Genomic DNA, 13,385 nt, shown 5'->3' on the forward strand with positions numbered 1-13,385 from the left:
TCCACAATCATCATTGCCAGGAATCACTGGCGTTACACATACCTGAGCGCTCAGGTGTTGGAATTCCACACCTGCAAGACTACACATGGAAATGATCTCACTCCATCCCACAGACGATCAAAAATGATTACCACAATGAAATAATATAATTATTACATGGACATCCTCTCAGTCCTTGGCTAATCTATGTATACTCTCTTCCCGTGTGTACCCACACACACACACACACACTGTACGTCTGTGTACACCAGACATAAGTCCCTCTGGACTGACAAGATGACATCAAAGGTGATTATCTCCTCGCCCACACTCCACTCCACCTGAACAGGTGTTGCGTGACAATGTGACGGAACACTTGACCTCGAATTCAAGCTTTTAGAGACTAACTGATCACCAGATATATACACATAGGTACTTACTCATTCACACTGCCGGCTACACACCATTCCCATACATCAGGCACCCCGCTTCCGGTGGCTGGCTCACTCCGGGTGGCGTGGGCGGCGGTAATACCTTACGTGGTATTTGTTCGAAAAATTGGTGCACACTCGAACCCCTCCCACTCAACACATGGCTCGGCTCGCACCCTCGACCCACCGGTGAAGTGTAGCATTCGTACCCAGGTGACGCGCACAACGATAGCATCTCGCACAAACATGGGAAATCTGCCCTTAACACTGACACGAATTTCCCCGTTCCCATCGACTGCTACAGAGCACTAGCAAGTCTAATCAGCACTGGTATGGGATCTACGAGTCTGTTACTGCTCGTATGCACATTCCCCACGATCCCAGATCACTGTACCTCTACCCACTGTACACAATGTCTTAAACCCCTCCAAGCGACGATCTCGGCCGGATTCTGTGACGACTGCTGTCGTTGGTGAAGCAGGAACCATCAGCAGTTGAGTAGTCCAGCCACCAAGACGCCCTATACTTCAATTTGGCCGAATTGAGTACAGAGAGCGTCTTGACAAGGTGGCAGCTGGGTTCAAAATGATGCTCACACCAACAATCCCCGCGTCTTTCTCGAAATAACCAATGAGAGGAAGGCATACAGCGGCTTACCCCTCTCATCCAATCAGCGATGGTGCAGCATAGCCCCTAGGGCAGCTCCAAGATGGTCGACCAACATGGCGTCTCAAGATGTTTACTAAGATGGCGGATGTTTCCATGACGACTCAGGTAGCCAGCGAGCGCGGGAGGCCCACAGCTCACCCACGCCTGGGCCTAGCTGTTCCCGTGCAAAGTTGTCTCGCTCCATGCCATACAAGGAGATGATGCTATCAGCTCTAGCACTGTCCACAGACATGCCACCCCGGCCAGGGTAACATTTTTGGACTGCTGATGACTGGGGCTCTCACATGAGCCAAACACTAGACGTTTCGGTTGCTGGTTACCAAACTTAAGTCCGCCCACTTAACAAGTGCGCTTAACAAGTGCACTGGCTCCCATAGGCATAAGAGCACTATTGTAAGTGAGCTGGTGAACCATCTTCTTACAAGGTGTTTCAAATCAGGAAGAGAAAGCGGGACACTCGGGGGGAGATAAATGGAACAAACTGTATACCATTTCCCCACAAAGATACGAGCAGCAGAACAATGGAGAGGCGAAGGAAAAAGTAAAGGAACAAAGGGAACATCAGCAGGAATAAAAAAGCAGAAGAATTAGAAGCCCCAGCAACGGTTGGGGATGGGGGAGAGAAAGGAATAGCCACGAAAACGACCAGGATGAGCACCAAGCATCGGCTCCTGGAGACAGACACAAAGGGGCGAAAACCGCGATATCAGAAGTTGGAGTTGGAGGAAATATGCGTAATAACCTCAAACGTTCCATTGAAGAATGGACAACGACGAGAAGAGAAAGGACAAAAACAGAGAACAAGGAAGAAACAAAGGCGAAAGAGCAACAGAGCACGTTAAAGAATATCAGGGTCGGGATCAGAGTCAGCAAAGTCAGGGTTAGGGGGCATGGGTAAACTGAGCAAAGATGGAGGGAAGGAAACGGGAGAACAGATCAGAGGTGGGCGGGCGGGGTCCGGAGGAGGAGGAGGAAGGAGGAGGAGACAACGGAGAGGAGCAGTCAAGGACAGCAGCAGGAAGAGGAGGGGTAGAAAGAGGGGAGCGTACCTCAGCAAGGGGAGCAACCAAGAGGGAAGCGGGGGCTAAAGAAACCTCCTTAGCAGGAACAGGGGGCGCAACCACCGAAATGGGAGGGGAAGGAGCGAGAGAGGCAGAAGTAGGGGCCGAGGAAGAGAGCGAAACCTTCTTACCCGCCGGGGAGGAGGAAGGAGAGGAGCCAGGTTTACGCTTCTGACTTAAAGAGACAGGTGTCCCAGCAACCACGTACTGGGCAACTGATTCTATTCTTAAAAATTGGTACCAGATTAGCAATCTTCCACAACTCTGGCACTTTGCCTGACTAATGATTTGTTAAAAATGCCACACAAGGGCTCGCAGAGCTCATCTTTGCATTCCTTAAGCACCCTAGCAAACACTTCGTTAGCCCTGGGGATTTGTTTGGCTTCGGTTTAACAGTTTAATATCAATATTAAATATATTAATTTAATATCCTCCCTGGTAACTGTTAAACTAGTCAACCTATTTTCTTCACAACTTACATCTACTTGTTTGGCCGAAGACATAACGTTAAGCTCCTCGTTAGTAAATACAGAGATAAAGTTACATCTCTTCGTCATTATCAGTTATCAGACCTGTCTCAGTTTTTAATGGACCTATTCTTTCCCTAATCTTTGATCGATATAACTGAAAAAAAATTAGGATTTGTCTTTGTTTGCCTTGCTATGCGAACTGTATAGTTTCATTTTGCTCTCCTTATCATTTTTTAACATTTCTAACCAGTTGGACGAAAGCTTTGTCAATCTTTCGTCATATGACTTGTTTCTAAATTGGGGGATTAACTTTGTCATCCTACGTTGGACATATTTAAGTGAATTTATATCCATTCAATAGTACAGTGATCAAAACTGAATTGCATAGTTTAAATGGGGCCTAACCAGAGCAAGATATAGCTGAAGAACAACACCAGGTATCTTATTACTAACGCTTCAATATATATATCCCAGTGTCCTATTTGTCTTATTACGAACATTTATGCATTGATTTTTTGGTTTTATATTCTTACTAATCATAACTCCCAGATCCCTTTCACAAGCCGACTCCGCAATCTCAACACCATCTAGCTCGAATATTGTAACTATATCATCATTATCTAGCCTCAAAACCTTACATTTGTCAGCGTTAAATTGCGCCTGCCAATCTTTAGACCATTTCAAATCTTTATTTTAATCGTCTTGAAGTGATAGAGAGTCTTTTGCTGTGTGTATCTCCCTCCCGATTTTTTAATTATCGGCAAATTTGAAAATTTTGCTGCTCAAAACCGATCATTTATCTAATTTAAACCGATCTAAATCATTTATATATACTATGAATAAAAGAGGTCCCAGGATAGAGCTTTGAGGCACTCTACTTATAACATTTTCCTTCGCTGACTTAACCTCATATATACTAACCCTTTGTTTCCTTTTGTATAGCAATGCCCTAATCCATCTTAATATAGCACCCCAATACCATGAACCTCTGTTTTTAATCGTCTTTCATGTTGCACAGTATCAAAAGCTTTGCTAAAATCTAGGTACTCAACATCACAAACCTTACCACTATTAACTGCTTCAAATATGCTGGAATAAAATGATAGCAAATTTGTTAAACATGAACAGCTATTTGTAAATCCATGTTGTGAGTCATTTAATAATTTATGTAATTCAAGATGAAGACGAATGGTATTTGCAATTATCGATTCAAGTAACCTTCCCACAAAAGCCGTTATGCTAATTGGCCGATAGTTTGACGCAAGTGATCTATCTCCTATTTTGAAAATTGGTACCACATTAGCAACCGTCCACGACTCTGGCACTCTGCCTGACTAATGATTTCTTAAATATGGTAGACAATGACTGACAAATCTCGTCTTTGCATTTTTAAGCCCCCTGGCAAAAACTTCGTTGGGCTCTGGGGATTTGTTTGGCTACAGTTTCACAATTTGATTAATAACATCATCCCTGGTAACTGCCAAACTAGTCAACCTTTCCTCGTCTCACCCACATAGACTTATTTTTGAATTTGGTGACCAGTATATAACTCATATTTTAAGATTTTGAGCTTTTTCGTTTAATTCTAACCAAATAGTTTCTGTATGGGGCTCAGTTTTGATTTCCTCTTTGAGACTACATTTCAAATTTTTCATAACATATAAGACGAGGAGGAAGAGTAACCATATATATCTATTAGTGCGAAATAGTTTAAATCCATTTATTCGATATTCAGCTAATAGTTCTCTATTTTTCTACATTCATCCATGTTTCGGTAAGTGCAATAATATCTGTATTTTCTGTGCAGACAAGAACATTTAAATTGTTTATTTTGTTTCATGACTCAAATAGTTCGTGTAATATTCCATAAGTGTATTGTTATCTTGACGCCCTTCTCCTTCCCTGTTCATTTTGCCAATTTGTTCCCTCATAAACATTGCCATCTTTTACCACAAACATCTTTTATTACCTCCTTTCTTCATATCAGTTCCCATACCACTATCTACTAACAGTTTAAAACCAAACAAACCCCTCCAAACACAGGTTCCAACAAGTTGGCAACAGCAACAACCCCAACCCTAGATAAATGCACCACATCCCGAGCATACATGTCATTTCATCCATTCAAGTGTTCCTAGTTATCAATGAATGATATTGCATTTGATTTAAAATATTTGTCCTGTCGGCAATTGATACCATGTGCCCTCGACAACCATTCATTTCCAACTCCCTTTCTTAGAAGAATGCCATTTATGATCGGAATTCTTCCCTTCCTCCTAACTAATTCTATGGCTGTTCTAAAGCTCTGAATCAGTGCCTCACTCCTAACTCGTCCTACATTATTTCCACTAACACCGATTCAAATAATGGGTTTGTTCCCATTTCCAGCGATAATATCATTCATGGTGTTAACAATATCCCCAATTCTATCTCCTGGATATCAAACCCTTAACCTATTTTCCCTATCTCTGGCACAAAAAGCTCTATCCAAATACCTCACCTGGGAATCTCCCACTTACAAAATTCGTCTAGGAACCTCCTTTACTTTCTGAAAACCTTGAGGGATCTGCGAGCTTTTGAAAGACAGACAGACAGACAGAAAGAAAAGAAAGAAAAGAAGGACAGAAAGAAAAGAAGGACAAAGAAAAGAAAGACAAAGAAAGGAAAGACAGAAAGACACAGTGTAGGAAATTTCCAACACTAATAAACTACTATTGTATTATAATACATCATCATTATATACTAACTACAGTAGTTATTAATTTCACTAACGGTAGTGTCAACATAAATTAAACCATTTCATCAGCGTATTAGTGCTAGAATTCTCATGAAATCGAGTAGCAACATTGCGTCAGATAATGTCTAGTTAGACATGTTTATTACCAATGTGTTAGAGAATTGAATGTGGTTCTCTAAAATTATAAGTATTCCGTGTAATAATTACCTACGGATAATATAACTCCCAATAATCCAAAACCGAGAGTTATTAACTGAAATTATTATCAAGTAGCAGTTTTATCTGTTACATGCGAATGCCATGGAGAGAATAAATTCTTCTCCATTTCTTGTTTAACACCATTAAACGAGAATATGATAATATTTAAGTCCCTATAATTGCAACCCAGTTCTCATTAACATATTACATTCATAATTGCGCGGAAAAGAATTGTTCGTGATTAATAATTTGTGGTGAATGCAAGAGATGGGTTGAGGGTAGGCGGAGACGCCATTGGAGACGAGGCATCCCTAGTGTGAAGAGTGGCAAGACACGTGGTAATGACTGGGGAGTTTTTATCAACAAGAATTACATTGATACAGGGTTAACAGTAAACAATTACTTATCCACGTGTTCTATAGTGCCCGACCAGTTAATAACGCAACAATTGATGCCACGACTCTTAATTACACATACACAGCAGTGGACGCTTGGGACTGGCCGACGCGGTTTCGGCAGACCTCGGTATTTGATACGCTCATGTTAAGTATACCTTTCTCATTTGATGCATCATCCTACATTGTATATTTGTGAGTAGTCTGTCGTTATACAGCAAGGATACCTAATACACAACATTAGTTGAATTTCAACAATTTCTTCGTTTTCATGAACATTTGAAATAAATCGTAGCCTAATCAAATGCTACTTAAATTTCTCTGATTTCAGCGTGTATACGAGGAGTCGACAAGTTGTTTCTCATCATTCGTGATATTCACTTCGGGTTCTTTTTTTATTGGGATCCTGTGACCACGAGGACGAATGACGAAATGGCGTTATAGAAATCTTCTTACAGCCAAGACATTTTTTTCGCACAAATTTATCTAATATTATTACTGATTTCTATATATAATTCATATAGGATCTCTACATTGAATAAATTATTGCCAGAAAAGATGATTTGATAATTAATGTGTTTTGCTCTGACTGTTGCTCAGTAATTCATAATTTTTAATATTCATAATTTGAGTTATCATATCTTTTAATCTATTGTAGTTTAGATTTACTATATTATTAACTCAACAATGAACAACAATATTATTTATATATAAATAATATATTTATATATAAATAATATATTTATATATAAATAATATATATATAAATAATATATATATATAAATAATATATAAAAAATAATATATATATAAAAATAATATATATATATATAAATAATATATATATATAAATAATATATATATATATATATAAATAATATATATATAAATAATATATATATGATAACCATCTTTGTAACCTATATGTAACTCCCTCTTTGTAACAAAGTTCAAATAAAGCAAATATATATGTGTACATACAAAAGAATGGGGGTGGTAGAAGATAATATTAGTGTTTAGTGAGTGACCACAAGGTCTCCTCTGAATACTTTTTATTTTCTTCTCCGAGGCTATGGGTCCCCACATTGGCACCAGAGGTTTTCCTCACAAACTTTTTATATAATATATATATATAAATAATATATATATAAAGGTAAAACTAGCTAGTTATACGTAGATATATGATAACTAACCAACCCTACCAAACCTAACCTATCTAACCTATATATATATATATATATATATATATATATATATATATATATATATATATATATATATATATATATATATATATATGCAAACAAGCCTGAATGGTCCCCAGGACTATATACAACTAACCTGTGGGTGTGAGTTTTCAGTTATATATATATATATATATATATATATATATATATATATATATATATATATATATATATATATACACACATATATATATATATATATATAGGTTATATATAGGAATCTATATGTGTCTATATATAGACACATATAGATTCTTCTATATAGACATTAGAGAAGATTCAGCGATACGCCATGCACCAGGCTCGCCACCATTTTCAGTATTCGTCATATCCAAGTCTGCTGTGTGATGCTCATGTCTTCTTGCTTCACCACCCTGTAATGAAATATTGTTTGTTACTAATTGTTTTCAATAATACATTATTTTATTATATAATATTTAATTTATTAATTAAAAACCGTTTCCATATTATAGAAAAAATATCTAAAACAAGAATCTATATAAAACTATAGAATAGAATAGAATAGAATCTATATAGAATCTATATATCATATATATATTTATATAAATAAATATATATAAATAAATATATATATATAAATATATATATATATATATATTTATATATATGTGTGTATATCATGAAAATAAACACGTGATTAAGAATGTGACAATGTCAGACCATGGAGGAAGAATGAAACAGGAATTTCCTTAAGTACTTTCATATATTAAATACATCTTCAGAAGGACCTTCTGAAGATGTATTTAATATACGAAAGTACTTAAGGAAATTCCTGTTTCATTCTTCCTCCGTGGTCTGACATTGTCATGTTTATATATATATATATTATTATATCCTGCATTATTCCAGCCCATTATTAGAGATAGTAGCCACCTCTTATTTTGGTTTTCTTTCATTATTAGTGCTCAGAAAATTAAATATATCTACATATTTAGTCAAAATCAGTTACATTATTTTATCTTATTCATAGCATAAATGTTCTCAAAGATTACTAAAAAGAAATTGAATTAGACTACAGCAAATTGGCAAACTTTACCTTATATCTGTTTCCACCGAGTTTGTTTGGGGCGTTCTTCAACATATCAGCAATACTTGTCTCAACATCTCTTTCAGTTGCATTAGTGTGGGTGTTGAAACAGGCTTCTGGAAATTTATAAGAATTAATTAATATATATAATTATAATTCACTTTGCCATTCCCCATTCCACAGTCCTCTCGTCCTTCCCACTTCCCCATCCCCACATCATCCCCACTATTCCCACTTCCCTGTCCCATCGTCCTCCTTACCATTTTCCCCTCCCCTGTCCTTCTTCCTCCCCCACCATCTGCCATTCACCTGTCCCTTTGTCCTCCCCAGCATTCCCCTGTCCCCACCATCCCCAACTCCCCAGTCCCCTCGTCCTCCCCACCATTACCCTCTCCTCTGTCCCCTCGTCTTCCCCACCATCCCCCCCTCTCATCCTCCCCACCATTCCAAACTACCTCATCCGATGCATTCTATAATGGTCTGATGCTTCCATCAGAAAATTGGGAACATCAAATGATCTGATATTCCCATCACTGAAAAATAAGAACAGCTAAAAAAATGAAATTAAAAAAAATAAAAAAATAAACTATACTCATGAAATGAACAGTATGGTAAACAACACAGCTCAATTTCAATGCAATGTCACACAAAATTATTAAATCGAAATGAAAATAAATTGAAATCTATGAAAATTCAAATTATCAATGCAATCGGAAATATTGAAATAATATCGCAACATAATATAGTGTGGGTTGCTATTACGTGCAACAGACGGTGCTGTTTTTCAAAAAAGGCATGGTTTTACCTGTCACAATTGTGGCATCTATACTTATACTTACGAAATGAACGGTATGGTAAACAACATAGCTCAATTGCAATGCAATGTCACAATAACATTTAATAACAATAACATTTAAATATACTTTAAGATATAATCTAGAAGAAAATAAGAACAGTGAAACGGTTCATGAACTCCATTTCAATAAAGGACACTATGGGGAACTTTGAAAAACAGTTAATGAGTATAATTAGACAGACTTGTTGCTAGGCAGAGGAGTAAATAATGAGATATATGGCAAATTTTGCAAAATATACGGCACACAAACATTCATACCCAAACAAAGCAAAATGCTAGGTAAGAACAAAGCAGTTGGCCCGTAGGGGAAAGGAGATACCCACAAGACTGGAATACAAGTCATTAACAAGCACACAAGTACTACACCACACAACAACCGCACTACTACCAGAACTGGACGAATCACTACCAAAACAACACATTGCACATCACTACCAAAACAACACAACACAACACAAGCATTGGCAAAGAATTATAGACCAGTTGCACTAACATCCCACATAATAAAATTATTTGAGAGTGATCAGGAGTCAGGTTACTAGTTTTATAGAGACCAATGACCTCCGCAATCCAGGCCAACAAGGATTTAGAGCAGGAAGATATTGAAATACCTCTTACAGCTATCTCTCATGTCCTCTACTTGTACAGTACAGCTACTTGACCATTATGACAAAATCACTGAGATATGAGATAATGATGACACTAACCTCATCTACTCAGACTCCAACCCACTCATATTAAATAATGATGTAAACAATAAATTAAAAAAAAATCCACTTATTAATGTCAACCAACAAACTCACACTAAACATAGAAAGGACCTACAACATCTTACTTGGGAGCAAATCAACAAATGCAATTCATCTACAGTTACACAATGTTAACATCAGAAATAAAAAAGATGGTAAGTTCCTTGGTCTATACTTAGATCTGCCCGAAACGCTATGAGTGCTAGTTGGTTTACAAGAATGTATAACTTCAAGTCATTGTACTCTCCCCCAATGTACCTTCTTGTATATAAAGAAAAAATAAATAAATAAACAAACACATAATAAATCAATACTTACTAAATTTTGTCTATTATGTAGCAAAGAAGCAGGTCTACGGAAGGCTTTTCTGTTGAGTTCGAAGCCCAGATTACTCGTGGTCTCTGAAATAAGTTAAGATTATAAGTATAAAATTTATAAAACCAAATAAATCCGGTATTGCTCAATTTCAGATGCAGACGTACTGAATGATATATCAGACTGTCAGCATGGTATTCGATCTGGAAGGTCCAGTGTAACGAATTTACTCAGTTTCTATGATCGAGCCACAGAGATCTATAAAGAATTCTGATCAAGAAAGAGATCTAGGGGTGGTTTTAGATAGAAAACTATAACCTGAGGATCATATTAAGAACATTCTGCGAGGGGCCTATGCTACACTTTTTAACTTTAGAATTGCTTTTAAATACATAGGTCAAAAAGTTTTAAAAGTTTTAAAAGTTTTTTAAACCTCTCGTGTATCATGAGTGTGTTAAAGCTTCAGATGGTGCATTCAGATGATGAATATTACCTAGTTCCTTCATCTGGGAAGAATGAACACATATTGGTGCATTCGGATGATAAAAACTAACTACTGTAGTTCAATTGATCAACAGACTGTATATCATATGCAGACTGCATGTGGATCTGCGGGCCACTCCAAACAACAGCCTGGTGGACCAAGCTCCACCAGGCCTAAAGCACAAAGTGATATAGATGTGATAGAGAAACTAGGTCAAATGGAGGAGTAGGTCTGTATATTAAACAGCACCTGACGTGCACAGAGCTACTAAACTCAATGTGGTGGTAGAGTGGTGGTGGGGGGGGGGGGAAACATTGCAGAAAAAAACAAAAATACAATTTGGTCAACAAAACAGCATTGTTTAAAATAGAAGACATGGGTTGACATTTTGGGGGAAAGGTAGGTTACATTGAGTTAATTAGTTAGTACTTAGTTTTTATCTTAAACTGGTTGGGAGAGGTACAGTGTTGCTGTGCTGGTGAAAGAACACCTAAAGGTAAATTAAATAATGATTGCGAATCCACAAGAAGTTGACATAATAGCGCTAGAGATCTGCAATCAGGATGATAAACTTTCCTTAAAGAATTTGACAAACACTTGCTGATAGGACATGAAGTAAATGAAATGTATGTCAAGTTTTGTGAAATATATGATAAAAGCACAACAAAATTTGTACCAAAGGAGAGATGCAGAACTAGGAAAAGGGGTTTGTTCAACAGAAATTGCGAGAGGGCCTGAGACCCAAACACACACAAATGGAATCAATATATAGCAAGAGGCCAAACTCCCAAACATACAAGCGATGCAAAGATGCGAGAAACAGCAGCAGCAGTAAGGAGAGGGACTTAAGGACCATAAATAACGTGTGAAAATAAACTCGAGTAAATTTTTTTAACTACTTCCGACAGTGAAGAAAAACAAATATTCAGACGATTTGTGTTAGAATCATTAATCTTACACTTTCGGTCATATTCAACAACACAAATACATACACACACATTCCTGTTGCTGTAGCAAGTGAAGAATTACACACACAGATCACAATAACGTGATGCATCAAATGAACAAATCCACAAGGGCCGTGACGAGGATTCGAACCTGCGTCCGGGAGCATCCCAGACACTGCCTTAAATTGACTGAGCTACAACAGGGTAAAAGGGTTGAAACCGAAGTTCTACTGAACTTACTGGATCCCATAGCCTCTCCGAGGCACAAACCATGCTTTTACACAACCCCCCCCCCTGCACCCGAGCTATGTCAACAGGCCGTTCTCCCTCTTCGCCCTTACATCATCACACACAGATCACAATAACGTGATGCATCAAATGAACAAATCCACAAGTGCCGTGATGAGGATTCAAACCTGTGTCCGGGAGCATCCCAGACACTGCCTTAATCGACTGAGCTACGACAGGGTAAAAGGTTTGAAACCAAACTTCTACTGAACTTCCTGGATCCTTTTACCCTGTTGTAGCTCAGTCGATTTAGGCAGTGTCTGGGATGCTCCCGGACGTAGGTTCAAATCCTCGTCATGGCCCTTGTGGATTTGTTCATTTGATGCATCATGTTATTGTGATCTCTGTGTGTGATGATGTAAGGGCGAAGAGAAAGAACAACCTGTTGACATAGCTCGGGTGCAGGGGGAGGGTTGTGTACAAGCCTGGTTTGTGCCTCGGAGAGGCTATGGGATCCAGTAAGATCGTCCTTCCTTTCCTCCCTAGAATCTGGATGTAGCAGGTGCTCAATTGTCAAAAGTGAAAAAATTTGGTTTGTCTTCCGAATGCACCATATCGGGAAATTTTTACAAGATCTATTATTCTAATAAGGGTTTGATAAAATACAGTAGACTGCCTACTGGTTTTTGGTTGCCAGTTTCCTCAAGTTAATTTCCGTGATTTACACACAAATTTATATACATACAAATACATATACACACATATATAATATATATATATATATATATATATATATATATATATATATATATATATATATATATATATATATATATATATATATATATATATATATAAAAACAAGTCAATGTAAATAATTTTACCTTGCACCTAGATCCACCAAGCCTGTACGGCGCGCGTTTCAGTACTTCGGAAATCTAGAACTAGCTAGAATCTCTAATCTGCAATGAAACAATACATATTATTGCACTTACCAAAACATGGATGAATGTAGAAAATACAGAACTATTAGCTGAATATCAAATAAATGGATTTAATCTATTTCACACAGATAGATATATTAGATATTATATTATATTCCTTTCCTCCCTAGAATCTGGATGTAGCAGGTGCTCAATTGTCAAAAGTGAAAAATTTGGTTTATTTAACATACACGCCATAGACCGGCTTGGGAAAAAAAAGTTCGTAAAACCCAGGGGCCATAGACCGGCTTGGGAAAAAAAAGTTCATAAAACCTAGGGGCCATAGACTGGCTTGGGAAAATTTTTTTCGTAAAACCCAGGGGCCATAGACCGGCTATGAAAGAAAATTTGAGAAAACCCTGGGGCCATAGAACGGCTATTTAATCCCCTTGAACGGATAATCATCTGTATCAAACCTTATTACAGGTAAAACCAGTAGGCAGTCTACTGTATTTTATCAAACCCTTATTAGAATAATAGATCTCGTAATAATTTTGCAAAAATAGTGGCATTTACTATTTTTAAAAGATTATTAAAAAATTTACCGATATGGTGCATTCGGAAGACAAACCCAATTTTTCACTTTTG

Source organism: Procambarus clarkii, chromosome 57 (genome assembly GCF_040958095.1).
Source record: "Procambarus clarkii isolate CNS0578487 chromosome 57, FALCON_Pclarkii_2.0, whole genome shotgun sequence".
Lineage (NCBI taxonomy): Eukaryota > Metazoa > Arthropoda > Malacostraca > Decapoda > Cambaridae > Procambarus > Procambarus clarkii.